The sequence below is a fragment of the Capricornis sumatraensis genome, chromosome 8 (assembly GCF_032405125.1).
Source record: "Capricornis sumatraensis isolate serow.1 chromosome 8, serow.2, whole genome shotgun sequence".
In the NCBI taxonomy this organism is placed as follows: domain Eukaryota; kingdom Metazoa; phylum Chordata; class Mammalia; order Artiodactyla; family Bovidae; genus Capricornis; species Capricornis sumatraensis.
The window spans coordinates 37,751,149-37,769,233 of NC_091076.1; the positions used below are offsets into that span (position 1 = coordinate 37,751,149).

An 18,085-nucleotide genomic window follows, 5' to 3' on the forward strand; every position below is an offset into this window, starting at 1 on the left:
ATAATCTTATTTAACCTTTTCAACAGCCTCACTAGGTAGGCATTATTATTCCCATTCCACAGATAAAGAAATTGAGGTTCAGAGGGGTTAACTTATTTGTTTAAAATTACACAGCTAATGAGCTAAAGTGCCAGGATTCAAAACCCATGTTTTTCTATGAAAAAAATTAAGCTGGAATCCTGTCTCACTCCTCTTACTGAAATAAATTCCAGATGGATGAGAGATTTGGATTTTTTAAAATGAAAACATGCAAGTGCTAGAAGAAAGCATGATATACATAAATACAGAAATCTTAAAGTGGGGAATGCTTTCTAAGAATTGCACAAAATCAAAGCCGTTAAATAAAGCTATTGACCCATCTGACTAATTTTTTAAAATTCTGCATCATAAAACAAAGATGAACTAAAATATGTGAAATGCATATAACTAAGGGCTAATTTCCTATAAATCAATAAGAAAAGATGTATAACCCAATAGAAAAAAAAGAGTAAAAGACATGAGCAGACAGTTTATCAGATGAAATTAAAATGGTACTTACATTAAAAAAAAATCAGCCTTGCTCATGAGTAAATTCAAACTATAATGAATTTATAAATTATCATTTATGATGAAAACTACAATGAATTTGTAATCAGAGGCCATTTTTCATATCGCATTGGTAACGTTCACTCTGTATTGGACAGAGTATAGAGAAATACGGCACCTGTATACTGCTGATGGGAGGCAAACCAATGCAATCTCTATGCAAGGCTATATCGACTGAAAACTAAAAAGACTATTATAATCTCTCTGACTCAACAATTCTACTTCGGGGAATTCATCCTGCACTGATACTGATACATATGTGCAAAGACACATGGAGTGGGATATATTACAACAATGTTTATAATAGCAAATAAGAAATCAGCCTAACTCCATCAGTAGGAAAATAGTTGTACAGACTGTGAAAACTATACACCAATATTCCATGCAGCCCACTATGGACATCTGCAAAGTACATTAAGTGAAAGAAGCAAGGTGGAGAACAGTGTGCATAGTATGAAAAGCTGCTGCTGTGCTCAGTTGCTCAGTCGTGTCTGATTCTTTGCGACCTCATGGACTGTAGTCCGCCAGGCTCCTCTGTCCATGGGATTTTCCCGGCAAGAATACTGGAGTGAGTCTCCATTTCTTCCTCCAGGGGATCTTCCTGACTCAGGGATCAAACCCATGTCTCCAGAGTCTCCTGCATTGCAGGCAGATTCTTTACCACTGAGCCACTGGAGAAGTCCACAGTATGAAAAGAGGGCATATAATTAATTAACTGCACCTGCATGGGGTCCCCAGGTGGCACTAGTGGAAAAGAATCCGCCTGTAACGTAGGAGACGTAAGAGACTGTGGGTTCAATCCCTGAAGATCCACTGCAAGAGGGCATGGCAACCCACTCCAGTATTCTTACCTGGAGAATCCCAGGTACAGAGGAGCCTGGCGGGCTACAGCCCACAGGGTCACAAAGAGTCGGACATGACTGAAGCAACTTAGCGCAGCCCAGCATATCTGCATAAAATATCTCCAGAAAAACTACAAAAGAAAACTAGTGCAGTGTTTGCTTTTGGAGAGACTGTAGTATCTAGCTCTTCTGGGGAAAAAGGATGACCTCCAACTCTTAATAAATTATAGGGACTTCCCTGATGGTCCAGTAGCTATGACTCCACACTCCCAAGGCAGGGGGCCCAGGTGTGATTCCCAGTCAGGGAACTAGATCCCACATGCCGTAACTAAGACCCAGTGCAGACAAATAAATATTTTAAAAAAGAAAATTATACTCTGCCCTTTCATTCAGTCTTACAATAGTGCTTAAAAGGCAAGGTAGCTATCCTAATACAGTGAAAGGGGCCCTTTTAAAAATATCTATTTGAGGTGCTCTGTCTGTCTCTTTCTGTTTTCTCTTTGCCCTGCTGCACCCCTTACTGTGACAGAAACCCTTTAGGGAATGTCCCTCCCAGGTTCTGGAGTTGCCTTTTCTAGTTCATGGTGTATATTAAACCATGTCTCTCTAAATGGTGGGCTCATTCTTTCACGCCAAATTCCCTTAAAACCAAGTATCCATCGTGTGTGTGACAGCCAAATCCAACGGGTAGAACGACAGGCTATTTGTGTCCCTAATAAAAACAAAACTCTTGCCCTTGAGGATCATGTATTGCCACTCAGAAACTGCTCTCACTGGACTCTGACACAGAACCCTCCTGAGAAGGCAGGAGGAACCTGTCTCCTTCTCCCCATTTTACAGAAATGGCCTTTGAAACGATGAAGAGTGAGTTGCCTCCAGCTGCACAGCGTGCAGGCAACAGAGTCAGAAGAGACACCTGGGTCCCCTGACTAAATCAGAGCTGCCGCCAGGACAAATAAAGTCTGCAACTATACATCCCCACTGGGCAAGGCTGGGGCCTAACCACCAGGGAGGTTGGCAGGGACCCATGGATGGGAGGGAGGTCAAAAGCAGCCCTGGGTTTGCTTGCATTTCCAACTTGGGCAGCATATTATGAATCCAATAAAAGGGAAGAAAACGCAAAAAGAAAAACGCAGCCTCTGAGATTTTGGGGGGGCGCGGGGGGGCCGTGGCCAGGATGGTTCCAGGTCTTCCTTGCAGCATGTGTAATTTAGTTCCCTGACCAAGGATCGAACCTGGGCCACCTGCTTTGGAAGCATAGTCTCCCGTCACTGGACCGCCAGGGAAGTCCCAAGAATATTTTTTGAGACACATGAAAAAATAAAGATAAAAAACAAAGTAGGCCTGAGATCTCCACAGTATTATTTTCAAGGGCAAGACAGTAAGGTATTTTATCTTAGTCTTCGTACACATTATCTTCCATATTTTCCTCTTTGCTCTAAGTACAAAATGGATTTGGGAATCCAGAGGAATAAGGAGAGTGAAAAGTAATCCAAGGAATGGCATTTCACGAGAACAGTTCACCAAAGGCCACATCCGAACGATTCTGCTTAAGTAAACAACGCTCTTTCACTTTCCGCAGTGAGAAGTCATCACTGCCCTGGGCCCAGATGTGTCTTCCCACAGTGAAGGGAGACGAGGGGGAGGGCCGCCCTCCACCCACTTGGGCCCCATTCCACGCACTCCCCCGGCAGGCAGTTAATTTGTTTTGCACCACTGCACCTGGGCACAGGATACACTGGGTGGTTCAGGCCCCTTGTCTACCGGGGAGAAGGAAGATACCCTTCCACTCATTAATCCCTTTCCAAGATGGGGAGCTTCTGTCTGCAAAACATGTTTGTTGCACTGATCGAAGAAAACACCTTCCCAGACCCAACTCGTTGTTTCCGGCTTCTGCACAAGCCTGCCAGGCTCCCTCTGTTGTCCTCCTCCAACAATAAACAATAGCTCCAAGAGCTCTGGGGAGGCGGGGAAGGTCTGTTCTCCACGTTGTGTAAATCAGGGAGTGTGTCTAATCTTTGCTCCGCAGCAGCTTTCCTGTGCCTGTTTGGCTGGACCGGAAGGACCTCGTTATCAGCATCCTTAGGCTCCTCCCCCGGGCTGAGATTCAGAGCAGCAGGGCCAGGCAGCCAGCAGTCAGAGCTTCAGCCCCAAGCACTTCCCTCCAAGCCAGACCAGGGCTGGGGGTATCTCCTTCCCTGTCACTCCAGGCTGGACCCTACCCTCAACTGTTAAACAGATTCCCTCCTCACTGGAAGCAGGAGAAAAGGAAAAAGGGAAGCAAGTGTCCACATGCTCTGTGACTCAAATGGAGGAGGATAAAATGTAGCAATTCTCCCAAGTTTTACCTCCCAAGACCTTGCCAGGTCTGCTGTCAACACAGAAGAATGCGTATTTGTCTAAGCGTAGATGCTTTATACACATCAGCCTATTTCATCCTTTGAAACAGGCTTGTGGGGTGAGATTTCTTGGTGACTATTACTATCAATAAACTTTTACATCTATAGAAGGCCTCAGGTTTGCTGTCCTAAAAATTATCTTATCAGTATGTGTTAGTTGCTCAGTTGTGTCTGACTCTTTGCGATCCCACAGGCTGTAGCCTGCCAGGCTCCTTCATGGAATTCTCCAGGCAAGAAAACTGCAGTGGGTTGCCATTCCCTTCTCCAGGGGATCTTCCCGATCCAGGAATGGAACCTAAGTTTCCTGCAATGCAGGCGGATTCTTTATCATCCGCGCCACCAGGGAAGACCCTTATCTGTATCCTTGCAAATTCCTATATGGAATATGGGGTAAAAACTCTCCAGTCTACCTCGAACACCACACACACACACAGAAGGCCACAAGCCATTTGTCACCAAGGCCGCTGATGTGCTGTCAGAAGTGTAGCCTGGGGCTTCCCTGGTGGTGCAGTAGATAAGAATCTACCTGCCAATGCAGGGGACATGGGTTCCCAAGCTGGGAAGATCCCACATGCCTCAGAGCAAGTCAGGCCTGTGCCACAACTACTGAGCTCGCATGCCGCAACTGAAGTCCGTGTGCCCAGAGCCTGTGCTCCACGAGAGACGCCAGGCCATGAGAAGCCCAAACACCACAGCAAGAGAGTAGCCTCCTGCTCGCCACAATGAGAAAGCCTGCACAAAAGCAATGCAGTGCAGCCAAAAATAAATAAATAAAATTGAAAAAGAAAGAAGAAGAAAGAAATGTAGCCTGACTACCCCCCTCCTCTGCACCCTTCTCTCCACGGCACCAGCCTGGCTCCAGCCCTTGTCACCTCTCACCCAGCCAGCGATGTCTAACCAGGTGTAAGTGTAACAAGGAATGACTGTCCTCACTAGCAGGCCTTCAATATTTATCAAAAGCCTTAACAACATCCATGCTCTTTGATTTAGCAATTTCGCTTCTGGGAGTTTTCCCTAAGGAATGATTCCAAGACATACACACAGATTTATTCACAGTCGTGCACAAAGAAAATTTGTTCCAATATTATTTAATATAGTCCCCGAAAATGGGGCGGATAAAGCCTCTATCCAACAGTGGAGAAATGGTTATATGGAACCACATGATGTAACATAATGAAACATATACGTGGAAGAAAATGCATTTTAAAAATGCTTCCTCTAAGCAGTGGGATTATAGATTATTTTCCTCTTGATCTATTTATATCTTTTCTAAACTTTCTTCAATAAACATGATTTATTTAGAAATAATACGCTTTATTAAAATATAGGGACTCAATACTGGTAAGGGAAACATGAAACAGGTAGACACATAATCAGCTAGTGACCATCCACATTTAATTAGCTCTTCTGAAAGCAGAATCTTCCTACAGGTACAAACCAAAAGCCATAACTGCATTCACACTTTCCATGCTGGGAACTCCCTTCTGGAAATTCACTTTAAGGAACAAACTCAAAATGCAATATGAACAGAAATGCTCATTACATCTTACCTAAAAGAACTGGAAACAATCCAGTTGTCCAGCTTGGGCACTGTTGTATGGAACATCAACACCATGGAATGCAGGGCAGCTATTAGAAATGCCAGTTATGAAAACTATGTAGAAATATGAAATAATGTTGAACATAGGCTACAAAACTAAAAGAATACACAAAGCTGCATTTATCAGGACTGTAGCTATAAAAAAATAAGCATGGATGTGAACAAGAGCATTTCCAAAGCAAGAACATATATTGCGCTTAGTTTATGAGATCACAGGGAGCTTTTTGTTTTTTAAGTTTCATCCTCCCCACCTTTTAAACAAGTTTTAACATTTTGCATATACCATAGACACATTTTTTAAAAACGCAGAAGACATAGAAAAAGGAATTACCAAAAGCAACACAAACACTACCAGCATTTTGATGTGTTCCTCCCTCTCTTTTTCCTGAGCACTACATGATTTAGTTTGGTTTTGATCACTGTAATCATGACAAGATTTCCTTCAAAGCAGTTAAAAAAATCATTTCAATTTTTAAAACCAGAGTACATAACAAAGACCTGTAGGAACATATACCAATAGGTTTTTTCAAGTGCTGTCAAGAGAACTGACCTCATACAATGTCTGACTGTAAACAAAACAGCAATTTCACACCATGGTGGCAGAACAGCTGGAATGATCAAAGTCCCTAATGCCTGCGGAAGACTCTTAGGCCTGTGTTGTTGTTGTTCAGTAGCTAAGTTGTGTCTGACTCTGCAAACCCATGGGACTGCAGCACGCCAGGCTTCCCTGTCCTTCACTGTCTTCCGGAGTTCACTCAAACTCACGTCCATCAAGTCAGTGATGCCACCCAACCATCTCATCCTCTGTCTCCCTCTTTTCCTCCAGCCCTCAGTCTTTTGCAGCATCAGGGTTTTTTCCAGTATGTCATTTCTTCGAATCAGATGGCCAAAGTATTGGAGTTTCAACATCAGTCCTTCCAATGAACACCTAGGACTGATTTCCTTTAGGATGGACTAGTTGGATCTCCTGGCTGTCCAAGGGACTCTCAAGAGTCTTCTCCAGCACCATGGTTCAAAAGCATCAATTCTTCAGCGCTCAGCCTTCTTAGGCCTGTATCAATAGCCATAAGCCAGGAGCGTGGAGAGTGCTGTGCTACTAAAGCTGACATTGCTGTAAATTAGAAGGAATTTTCTCAGATTTGGAAAAGATAATGGGGGGCTTCCCTGGTGGCCCAGTGGTTAAGAATCCAGTTTCCAGTGAAGGGACATGGGTTCGATCCCTGGTTGGGGAACTAAGATCCCATAAGCTACTGAACAACAAAGCCCGTGAACAATAACTATTGAGCCCATGCGCTCGAGAGCCTGTGTTCTGCTATTACAGAGAAGCCCCTCACACTACAACTACCTACAGAAGCTCCCATGAGCCACAGCAAAGACCCAGCACAGCCTAAATAAAAATGTTTTAAATTAAAAATAAAATTAAAAAAAGAAAAGATAATAGATATAACAATGGATTAAGTTTTCAAATCAGGAAAAGCTTGAAGGGATCCAATCCAACTGGTTGCTTGATCCAGCATATTTAACCTCCTTGACACCAAAGTGACAACCTCACCAGCAAGGATCCCTCCAGAAAGAGAAACAGGGATCGCTATGTAAGCAACACCTGGGCTCCGCTGCCCATTGAATGTGGGCCCTGCAGACAGGGAGGCGAGACTGAGTCTGCTTTCCTCATGGACAGGCTCAGTTTCTGCAGGAGTGTCACACTTTGGGGCTTTTCAAACAACAGGGCCCCTCGAGACAAACTGACTATTCATCTCCTCCATGTGTGTCTAGCAAAGCCTCTGTCCTATGTCACAAGGCTGGGGGAAAGCGGCTGGGCTGGGCTGGGCTGATGAAGACATAAGATGCCACTGTGAACACGGCCAACCTCATTCAGAAACTGCCTACATCAAGGTAAAAAGTCACATTGCATTCTTTGCCTTAGAAGTTTTTGGAAATGAACTCGTGGACAAGATGTGGCAATGTGACTACTCCACCACAATATCAATTTCCAAAGAACTAATCTGACCATGCCATTCCCAGACTTCAAACTCCTCGGAGATCCTGGCTGCCCACACAAGCTCACTGTGAGAGGAAGAACAGGGCCCTGGTGAAGGAGGTAAACCCAGGAGCCAAACTGCCCGAGTCTGAGTCCTGTCTGTGCCCCGAAGAGCTGGGAGACTGTGGGCAAGTTCCCTTTCCTCTCGGTACCCACATTTCTTCATTTGTAAATAGGGATAATAATAGCACCTACTTCATGGGGTTATTTTACAGATGAAAAGATTTAATACAACAAAGCACAAAGAAGAGAGCCTGGCACCCAGTAAATCTCAGGTGCTTATACATGGAACTCTGCGTAATGCTATGTGGCAGCCTCAAAGGGAGGGGAATTTGTGGGGGAAATGGATACGTGTATGTGTATGTCTGAGTCCCTTCACTGTCAGCCCAAAACTATCACAACATTGTTAATTGGCTCTACCCCAATACAAAATAAAAAGTAAAAAAAAAAAAAATTTTTTTTTAAAGTATTTATAAATCTTATTAAGTCATTTTTGGAAAGTTCAAATTCCCTAGCAGGGCACACAGAGCCACCCATAACCCAGTCCCCACTCATCTCTTTGGCTTCAATTCTCATGACCTTTGAGTTACCACCACCACCACCACGATGATCACACAGCCATGCCAAGCTCCCAGAGAGTGGCCCCTGAGGCAGGTTCATTCCTCCACGGCTCCACTCACAAGGAGAGGCCATTCTCTCCTTGTTGCTGGTGAGCAGTCACACAGCTCTGGACCCCTCCACCCTCCCCTGTGGGAATTAGCCCCTCTCTCCTTTACACTTCCACCGTGTGCCATGAGACTCCCTTCATAGATACTTCATTATCCTCACTGGTTCAGGGATCCTGCTTCCCCCACTAGACGTTAAGGACAGAGGTGTCTGCGAATTTCTGTCTGTACCCCCACTGCCTGGCACTCAGGAGATCCTGAGTAAATAGTTGTTAAATAAATGCAAAAGAAGTATTGATCAGAACATGCAAAAGCTAAGACTAGTTTTCAGAGAACCTCAATACCAGGAGGAGGAAACCAAACCCCAAAACACTTTGATCCTGAGGAGAGTTAATTGGCAAAGATCATATAACCAAAGAGAAGAAAGAAAATGATAATTTCCCAGGGGAAAGCCAAACCTTATTATAATGCAGTGTCTCTGTGTGTGTTGGAGGAGGAGGAGGAGAAGTAACATTAATAATGGTTCTAAACTAACTGATGTTGACTAATCACTGAACAGCAGGTTTTAAATGTTTTCTTTAGGGAAAAAAAAAAAAAGCTGATTGGGAAGTATTTTTTTTACCTTGTTCAGAGTACAGGTTATTTCAATATAAAATACTACACAGGACCCAGACTACAAGAACAGCTACATCTGAATGTCTATAGTGAGCCAGCTACTTTAAAAATAATATCATTTCTATTTACTAAGCAGAAGATGCTAGACACAGAACCATTCACTTTAGATGCATCATCAGATTTGATAATGCTAGTCCTCAACAACTCTGAGAACTAAGTATTTCCCTCTGCATTCTATAGATGAGAAAAACATATTCATCATTCCATACATTTTTAATGAGCATATTCTTTGTGCAAGTCACTGACCCAGGAGCCCAGGCTACAGTGATGAACAGGCAGACAAAATTCTCCACACCCCTCACAGAGTATACATCTTAGCTGAACAGAAAAGAGAGCAAAGAATGAGGAAAGGAACATATACATAGATAAACAAGAAAAATATCAAATAGTGGCAACTGCCAGTAGAGAACAAAAATAAAAGGAAAGGACAGAGTGTATAGAGACAGCAATTTTATTTTATTTGGCTGCAGCATGTGGCATATGGGATCTTCATTCACCGACCAGATATTGGAATTGTGCCCCCTGCATTGAAATCACAGAGTCTTAACCACTGGACCACAAAGGAAACCCCCAGACAGCAATTTTAGAGTGAGTTGTCAGAGAAGGCCTCTCTGGGCTGGCTCTATTTAAAATAAGATTAGAGTAAGAAAAAGTCAAGCACATGAAGACAGGAAGAACAGGGACTTCCCTGGTGGTCCAGTGGTTAAGGATTTGCCTTCCAATGCAGGGGACACATGTTCAGTCCCTGGTTGGGGTCCTAAGATCCTACATGTCATGGGGCAACTAAGCCCACATGCCCTAATGAAGACAGTGCAGCCAAAAAAAAAAAAAAAAAACAATTGGAAGAGCATTTTAGGCTGAAGGAATAAGTAAAAAGCAAGAATGGACTTGGCATGTTCAAGGAGCCAAAAATAGAACAATGAGGCTGGGTGCATGGTCAAGGAGAAAAGGCTAAGAGACCACAGGGCAGGTCACACACAACTCAGTCACGGCCAGGAGTCAGGATTTCATTCTGAGTGCAACAGGAGGCCACCTGGGGGGGGAGGGATGGTTGGGAATGTGACATAAACCACTTAACCTTTTCCAGAGATTTCTCTGGTCCTTGTACTGTAGGGTCTTGTGGCAGAGATACAGGTTGAAGCAGGGCAACTAGTTAGGAGATTACTGCAGGAAGCCAAGGTGAGAGATGATGTGGCTTGGACTAGGGTGTTAGTAATGAAGATGGAAACTCCAATACTTTGGCCACCTCATGAGAAGAGCTGACTCTTTGGAAAAGACTCTGATGCTGGGAGAGATTGGGGGCAGGAGGAGAAGTGGACGACAGCGGATGAGATGGCTGGATGCCATCACCAACTCAATGCACATGAGTTTGAGTAAACTCCGGGAGTTGGTGATGGACAGGGAGGCCTGGCATGGGGTCGATTCAGGGGGTCGCAGAGTCACGACTGAGCAACTGAACTGAACTGAAACTGAATGAAGATGGTGGGAAGGTGATAAGATTTGGGAATGTTTTTGAAGATAGAGCTAGAAGACTGAAATTGCTGAAGGGCTGGATGATGATGGTGGAAGAAGAAAGAAATCAAAAGTAAGGCCTAGGGCCTTGTGCGGGCCGGGCAGAGTGAGGAGCGTGCTACCAGCTGCCCAGGGACCCCTGCCTGCAGCCCGGCAGGGAGGAGTGCCCGGCAGCCGGCCTGCTGGAGCCCCGCCCCGCCCCAGCACGGCCCGCATGCCCCGCGGGGCTCGGGAAAAGGCAGCCGCAAAAGCGCCCACCAGCCCCAGCGCACCCGGCTTCTGCGCATCCGCATCCGGAGTGGGAGTGCCGCACCTTCCCTGCCTTCCAGCCCGGCCTCCTAGCCCTGCCTCCTTCTGCAGAGCAGAGCTCAATAGAGCTTGGTGGTTTTTGCCTTTTTCTCTGGGAGGAGAGGAGCAGACGATGCGGAGAAAAGAATGAATGTCAAAGGAAAAGTGATTTTGTCAATGCTGGTTGTCTCAGCTGTCGTTGTATGTGGGGAATACAGCCACAGCCCAGAAGGCTCTCTGTTCTGGATAAATCCGTCAAAATACCCCGAAGTTGGTGGCAGCAGTATTCAGAAGGGTTGGTGGTTTCCGAGATGGCTTAACAATGGTTACCACGAAGAAGACGAAGACACAGAAGAAAAGGAACAGAGAAAGGAAGACGAAAGCAAACTTCATCTCTCGGACTGATTCAACCCACTTAGATGCCCCGAGGTTGCGACCATGACGGAATGGAAGGCACCTGCAGTGTGGGAAGGCCCTTTGACAGTTTTTGCTGTCGGAAGTTACATTGAGCATTACTTGGAGGAGTTCTTAACATCTACTAATAAGCACTTCATGGTTGGTCACAGAGTCATAGTTTACATCATGGTGGATGATGTCTCCAAGATGCTTTTGATAGACCTGGGTCCTCTTGCGTTCCATCAAAGTGTTTGAGATCAAGCCTGAGAGGAGTTGGCCGGACATCCTCACGATGCATGTGAAGACCATTGGGGAGTACATCGTGGCCCACATCTGCCATGAGGTTGACTTCCTCTTCTGCATGGACTTGGACCAGGTCTTCCACGACAAGTTTGGAGTGGAGACCCTGTGCAAGTCGGTGAGCAAAGCTACAGGCCTGGTGGTACAAGGCAGATCCCCATAAATTCACCTACGAGAGGTGGAAGGAGTCTGCAGCATACATTCGCTTCGGCAGAGGGGATTTTTATTGCCACGTGGCCATTTCGGAGGGAGCACCCACTCAGGTCCTGAACATCACTCAGGAGTGCTTCAACGGAGTCCTCAAGGACAAGAAAAATGACATAGAAACCCAAAGGCATGATGAAAGCCATCTCAACAAGTATTTCCTTCTCCACAAACCCACTAAAATCTTATCCCCGGAATACTGCTGGGATTATCCTATAGGCCTGCCTTCGGATATTAAGCTTGTCAAGCTATCTTGGCAGACAAAAGAGTATCATGTGGTTAGAAATAACTTTGACTTTGTGCCAGTACATTTCTGAATTTGAGAGAATATTATTCTGGCTACTTCCTCAGAAAAGTAACACTTAATTTTAACTTAAAAAAAAAATACTAACAAAAGACCAACACAGCAAGTACGTATTATTTCTCCTTGTAACTTTGAGCCTTGTAATATGAGCGAATGAACCTGTGGTGATCAGATGTAAATTCCCAGTGATTTCTTATCTATTCTGCGTTGGGGAGGCAGGGAAGAGGATACACTATCAGTTGAACCAAAAAAAAAAAATTTGCCATAGACAAAGAAAAAGCCAGAAACACTCTATGTGTGCCAGCTGACGTACTGAAGAGAAGAATGTGAAGGGAAGTGTTTGGCAACAAGATACGATTGTGAGGGGCTGTCCTCTTGATTTCAGTGTCTTCCTATCTCTGCTGGGTCTGAAGCAACACAGGGTTTCTTTTGCCTCAGGAGAACTCTTAGTAGGCCCCAGTCTACCTTGTTGATCCTCAAATGGTTTAGTCAACATCCTTTCCTTATCAGGACATTGTTTGGCTTCTGTGCCAAGACTAGTCGAGATTCCCAGTGGATGTGGTGGAGATGTTGGGAGTCACAAGCAATCTGAATGGGCCAGTGGGTGCTCTGCATGAAGTGAGAACAAAGCCTCAAAGTAAGTTGGCAATGAGTTGTTGTAAGTTGGCATGAAATAAGCAAAGGGAGGGCAGAAAGACAGGGAGCTGATCACTGTGGGGCAGTGCCTCCTCTGAGGGGCACAGGGCATGCGGTTGGCACATAAATATATGGCATGGATCCAGGCGCTGAATGGGAGGCAGTGTGGGTGGTCTCCAGTCTCCTCAACCATTATGACAGCCAGAGCAGTGTTGTCTTGGCCAAGTCATATTCAGTATGCCAGACTCTGGAACTTGAGTCTTCAGATCCTAGGCCAGAAGAAGTGGATGGTGTCACAGGAGACAAAGACCTGCAGGGGACTGAAGAGGCTTGCAAGGGGTTACATTTCCCAGACCTGGACTTTATGAAAGTCAGTCATCAGTGAGTTCTGCTACCCCCGCTCCAACCCTCAGCCCATCAAGCCCCAAGTTGGAGGGCTAACATCAAGGAACCTCTCATTTCCCCTTGCACTACTGAAGTATAACAACCAGACGTGTTTAATAAAAATGGGCAATTGATTTTATATCAAAAGTAGAGGGGATGGCAATGGGAGATGCAGTCCTTGTAACTGAACATCTTATCATTCAGTTCCTTTCTCTAAAAGAAGCTATCAGATCTTATATATTCTATAAAGCTAAGCAAGTCGATGTAAAGGAGGTTAGGAGGCAACATTTACGTATGCAGGCACGTTTATATTTTGCTTGTGTTCCAGTTTACGACATTGCTTTCCATTTTCAAGCAATTGACTTGAAGAGCCACTGCACTGGCTTGATGCTCAGTACTGTGAAATGAAACCTTCATTTTCTCTGCTGTTTCACTGTGCCTCCTACTCTTCAGTTCTTGCCCAAATTTTTCACAACCCAGTAAAACAAAACCAACAAAAGTCCTGAAGAAGTGGGCTTGTAAAAGAAAAAGGCAATCAAAGGTCGGTTAGGACTCCTGCCTCTCTATAATTCAAGTTTTTTGGGATCCATTCTGGAGTACGGAAAGTTCATAATTTCAGTCTGAAAGCAAAGAAAATATACCCTCAAAGATCAGAGAAAAGGAATGATGTTTCCTTTTGAAGGGATCTTGAATTTTTTTTTAAGTTCACTTAAATTTAAAATCCAAATGGACAAACTCAAAAATCTTATTAATAATGTTAAAAAACTAAAATTCCTGATTTACAATTAAATAAATTATTTTCTCAGTAAAAAAAAAAAAAAAAAAAAGTAAGGCCTAGATATTTTGGCATGAGTACTTAGAAGGAATACTAGCACTTCCCCACTTACTGAGGTGGGGAAGACTGAAAGAACAGGTTTAGACTACATCCAGAGTTCTCTTTCGGTCACATTAAATTGGCAACACTGCCTAGACATCTCTCTGGATAGGAATCTAGAGTTCCAGAGAAAGTCTGAGGATGAAGCTACAGATTTGAGGGTCATTAGCCAACGGATGTTATGGCAAGCCATCAGATTAAAACAGGACATCTACAGAGGGTGAATAAATAGAGAAGAGGCCATTTCAGAACATGAGGCATATTATTATTTAGAGGTTGAAGACAGACAGAGATTTTCTTTTTAAGAATTTGGTTTTTAAAAATATTTACTTATTTGGCTGCACTGGGTCTCAGCTGTGGCACATGGGATCTCAGATCTTCGTAGAGGCATGGGAACTGCTAACTGCAGCACGTGGGATCTAGTTCCCTGACCAGGGATCGAACCCAGAGCCCCTGTCCTGGGAGCAGAGTCCTAGCCCCTGGACCATAGGGAAGTCCTGAGAGAAGGAGACGTGAAGAGAGTCAAGGGAGGGATGAAGAGACCCAGGAAAGCAGAGTGTCAAAGAGAGATCAGCCTTGTCACACGCTGCTGAGAGAATAAGACAGACCAAAACAAAGCAGTGGCCTTCAGCTTGGCAACATGAAGGTCACTGGGTGACACAGACAAGAATAGTCCCTGTGGGATGATGAGAAGAGATTAGAGTGAGGGGAGGTAGTCAAAGCAAAAACAAGAGACCATTTTTAAGTTTTATTGAGAAAGGGAATGTAGAAACTAAAAGATAGCTCAAGAGGGGAATAAGATCAACAGAGTTTTAAGTTAATGAATTTATCTTGTAACATTTGAGAAACAAAATTAGAAAACATTTTTAATTTTGGGGGGGCTGTTTTCAGGTAAGAAATATTCACTTCAGTTCAGTCGCTCAGTTGTGTCCAACTCTTTGGGACACCATGGACTGCAACACGCCAGGCCTCCCTGTCCCAGAGTTTACTCAAACTCATGTCCATTGGGTTGGTGATGCCATCCAACCATTACATCCTCTGTTGTCCCCTTAGAGCATATTTATTTGCTACTGAAAATTATCCAGTGATGGGTAATTTCACAATGGCAGAAAGAAGTGGCATAATTATAAGATCAAAGATCCATAAGACTTGGTCTTAAGACAGTTCATAATGTGCTCAAGGTAAAAGAATCGGTAGGAAGGGAACTGGAATACTTTCCCGGGTCTGTTTGATTCATATATACATTCTTTTTTCCCCACACCATCAACAGTAATATAATAGAGTAGCATTTGCAAAAGATTCCAGCTCCAGGCTCATCAGAACAGTTAGAAGGAATCTTAACTTGGGAGAATTAACACAAACACACACCCTCTTCCACATAAGCAAGCTCTGTTCATCATACAGAATCCTATGATTGCATTTTCACTCAAATGTCATTTATGTGTGTACATCTGACTATGGTCCTACCAGCAGTAGAATCTTCATGTTGTCCTTTTATGTACAGAGTGGCTTTGAGGAGGGGATGGGGACATTGAGATATATCACTGTGCAGAGTAAGGGGGAACAGGGCAGGAAATAAACTCTCTAGTGGCTGCAATAAGGCAGTTAAAAATATTTTAAGAATGTCAGTTGTGTATTTACATTTAGCAAAAGTGAAGATGGAAATCAAGTTATATGATCGTTGTTTCTTTCCTCTTTACATAGCAATCTTTGGAAGGGAGTGGCTATGGCTATGCCAGGAAGTGGCCTCTTGTCATCTGTTTCCCACGCCCACTCCTGCTCTACCACGTGGATGCACAACTCCACCCCCTCAGCCCCATCGTTCTCTCACCTGGTTTCGCATTATCTGTTCTAGTTTACGTCTTCCTTCAGGGCAACACAGATGCCATCTCCCCCATGATGTCCTCCCTGATTCCTCCTTCTCTGAACCTTTATAGCACTAAGTACTAGTGAAGTGAAGTCGCTCAGTCATGTCCGACTCTTTGCGACCCCATGGACTGCAGCCTACCAGGCTCCTCCGTCCATGGGATTTTCCAGGCAAGAGTACTGGAGTGGGTTGACATTGCCTTCTCCAACTAATTCACTAGTTTAGGATGCAATAAAATAACAGAGGCTTTGAATAAGTTAAACTGGCTAGTAACAACTAATTAGTTCTCTTCAGTGATCACTGTTCTTCTACATAGGCAGGATAATTAATTCACGGATAGTCTTTCTGGTCTATCTTCAACTATTCTTACACTACATAATCAATTAGGGACATCTTTTTACAGATATATGAAGAGAACACAGGTAGCTTTACGTAAGCTGAGTTTGTTAAATCTATTTGTTATGACAAGGGATTTCTGACCCAAAACTTGCTCATCGCACACTGAACTCCGAAGAAGTGATGAAACAAGACAGCTGATGTTAGCAGGTATATGGGAGTGGGGTAGGGTGAGAAGTCGTGGATAAATTAAAAACTGGCAAGTATCTGCTGAAGCAGAGCCACTTTTTAGGGGGCATAAGAAAAACTGATAAGTCACCATTTTGGTCTCTTTAGAGAAATCCATTTGTGGTTAAGAACTTAAGACCATTCACTACCATTCATGCAGCAAAATGCAGTAGTCACACTATTTCCAGAAGGATCCTAAAAACTGTAGTGCAAAAGGAATCTAAGAAAATAAATAATTACAAAACCATCAGCATTTTTCAAAGAAATGTGCTCAAAACAGTGACTTTTACAAAAATGTGAATTTGTTTTAAATGAAAAAAGAATTCTCTCTATGAAAGATCAAAGACTCATTTCACAGATAACTTATACTGCATTAATGACTTGGTTAACAGTGTACAAATAAGGGTCGTGGACTTTTTACATTAGGTCTGAGCGATCAATATAAATACTGATGGGGGAGTGTTTTGTATCCCAAACTCCAATATTCCAGCTTTGTGTCCTGTCCTATTATTATAATTTGTAAAAATCTTAACAACGCAGTCATTCAAGTTTTCGTAACTTCAATGATGTGTTAGAGGACAATGCATCTTGGTTTGAAGAATTTGTTGTATTCGAAGGCCGGAACAGTACTCAGCCATGATGATTAAATACACAAAATGATGGGTGATTCTTAGTGTGTCAAATGTCATATTTTTTAGTTCTGAAGTGGCATCCATATCTTTAAACTCCCCTGCAATATGAACTATACCATAACAGGTAACTGCAAAGGCCAGGAGTGTCTGAAGAACTATATCTATTGGCAGTGATTCATCTTCCTTTTCTGTTAATCGCATATAAGAACGATGCTGTGCAGCGGAAAAGGCTGTGTGGGCTAGGGCAAAGAGGCCGATGCCCACCAGCCCCTTCCATAGCGACGGCGCCATGACTCCAAAAGAGCAGCCCAACTTTGGCTCTTGATCACATTAAGCCTTTTTTTTTGATCAGAAAAAAGGTTTATTACAAGGGCCAACCAAGGAGAACAGATGGGCTTATGCTCAAAAAAAAAAGTCATACATATATATGTATGAGACATTACTTTGCCAACGAAGGTCCGTCTAGTCAAAGCTCTGGTTTTTTCAGTAGTCATGTATGGATGTGAGAGTTGGACGATAAAGAAAACTGAACACTGAAGAACTGATGCTTTTGAACTGTGGTGTTGGCGAAGACTCTTGAGAGTCCCTTGGACTGCAAGGAGATCCAACCAGTCCATCCAGAGGAAATCAGTCCTGAATATTCATTTGAAGCACTGATACTAAAGCTGAAACTCCAATACTTTGGCCACCTGATGCGAAGAACTGACTCACTAGAAAAGACTGGTGCTAGGAAAGATTGCAGGCAGGAGGAGAAGGGGACGACAGAGGATGAGATGCTCGGATGGCATCACCAGCTCAATGTACATGAATTTGAGTAAACTCTGGGAGTTGGTGATGGACAGGGAAGCCTGGTGTGCTGTGGTCCATGGGGTCACAAAAAATCAGACATGACTGAACAACTGAACTGAACTGAACTGACTGGGTCACTTTGCTGTGCACCTGCAATTATCACAACATTATTAATCTGCTATACTCCAATATAAAAAAAAGTTTAAATTAAAAAATAAAATAAAAAAAGGAAAAATGAATAAAGAATGTCATTTTACATTGATAAATTCTCATTATCTTCATCCATCATTAGACTATCTTTAAATGTATTAAAGCTAAAACTTTAAATGTATTAGAAGCTAAAACTTCTAGAAAATAAGAACTTTTATGGGAAGTAAAATGGGTTTATTATAAAGCATATTTTATCTCCTAACTTTGTCCAGTGTTTCTTTACTCTGAAAATAAATAAGAAGGCAGAAAAAAAAAAAAAAGAACAACAACCTTTTATCATATTGTCTTTTTTTTTTTCCATATTAAGTCTTAAAACTATTG

General features: G+C 43.3%; 2 pseudogenes; one reads left to right on the forward strand and one right to left on the reverse strand.

Moving 5' to 3' along the window:
* The first annotated feature begins 10,751 nt into the window (after window positions 1-10,751).
* LOC138083524 (N-acetyllactosaminide alpha-1,3-galactosyltransferase pseudogene) lies at window positions 10,752-11,821 on the forward strand (annotated as a pseudogene).
* A 4,840-nt stretch (window positions 11,822-16,661) lies between these two features.
* On the reverse strand, window positions 16,662-17,056 carry LOC138083525 (ER membrane protein complex subunit 5 pseudogene; annotated as a pseudogene).
* Window positions 17,057-18,085: the final 1,029 nt, after the last annotated feature.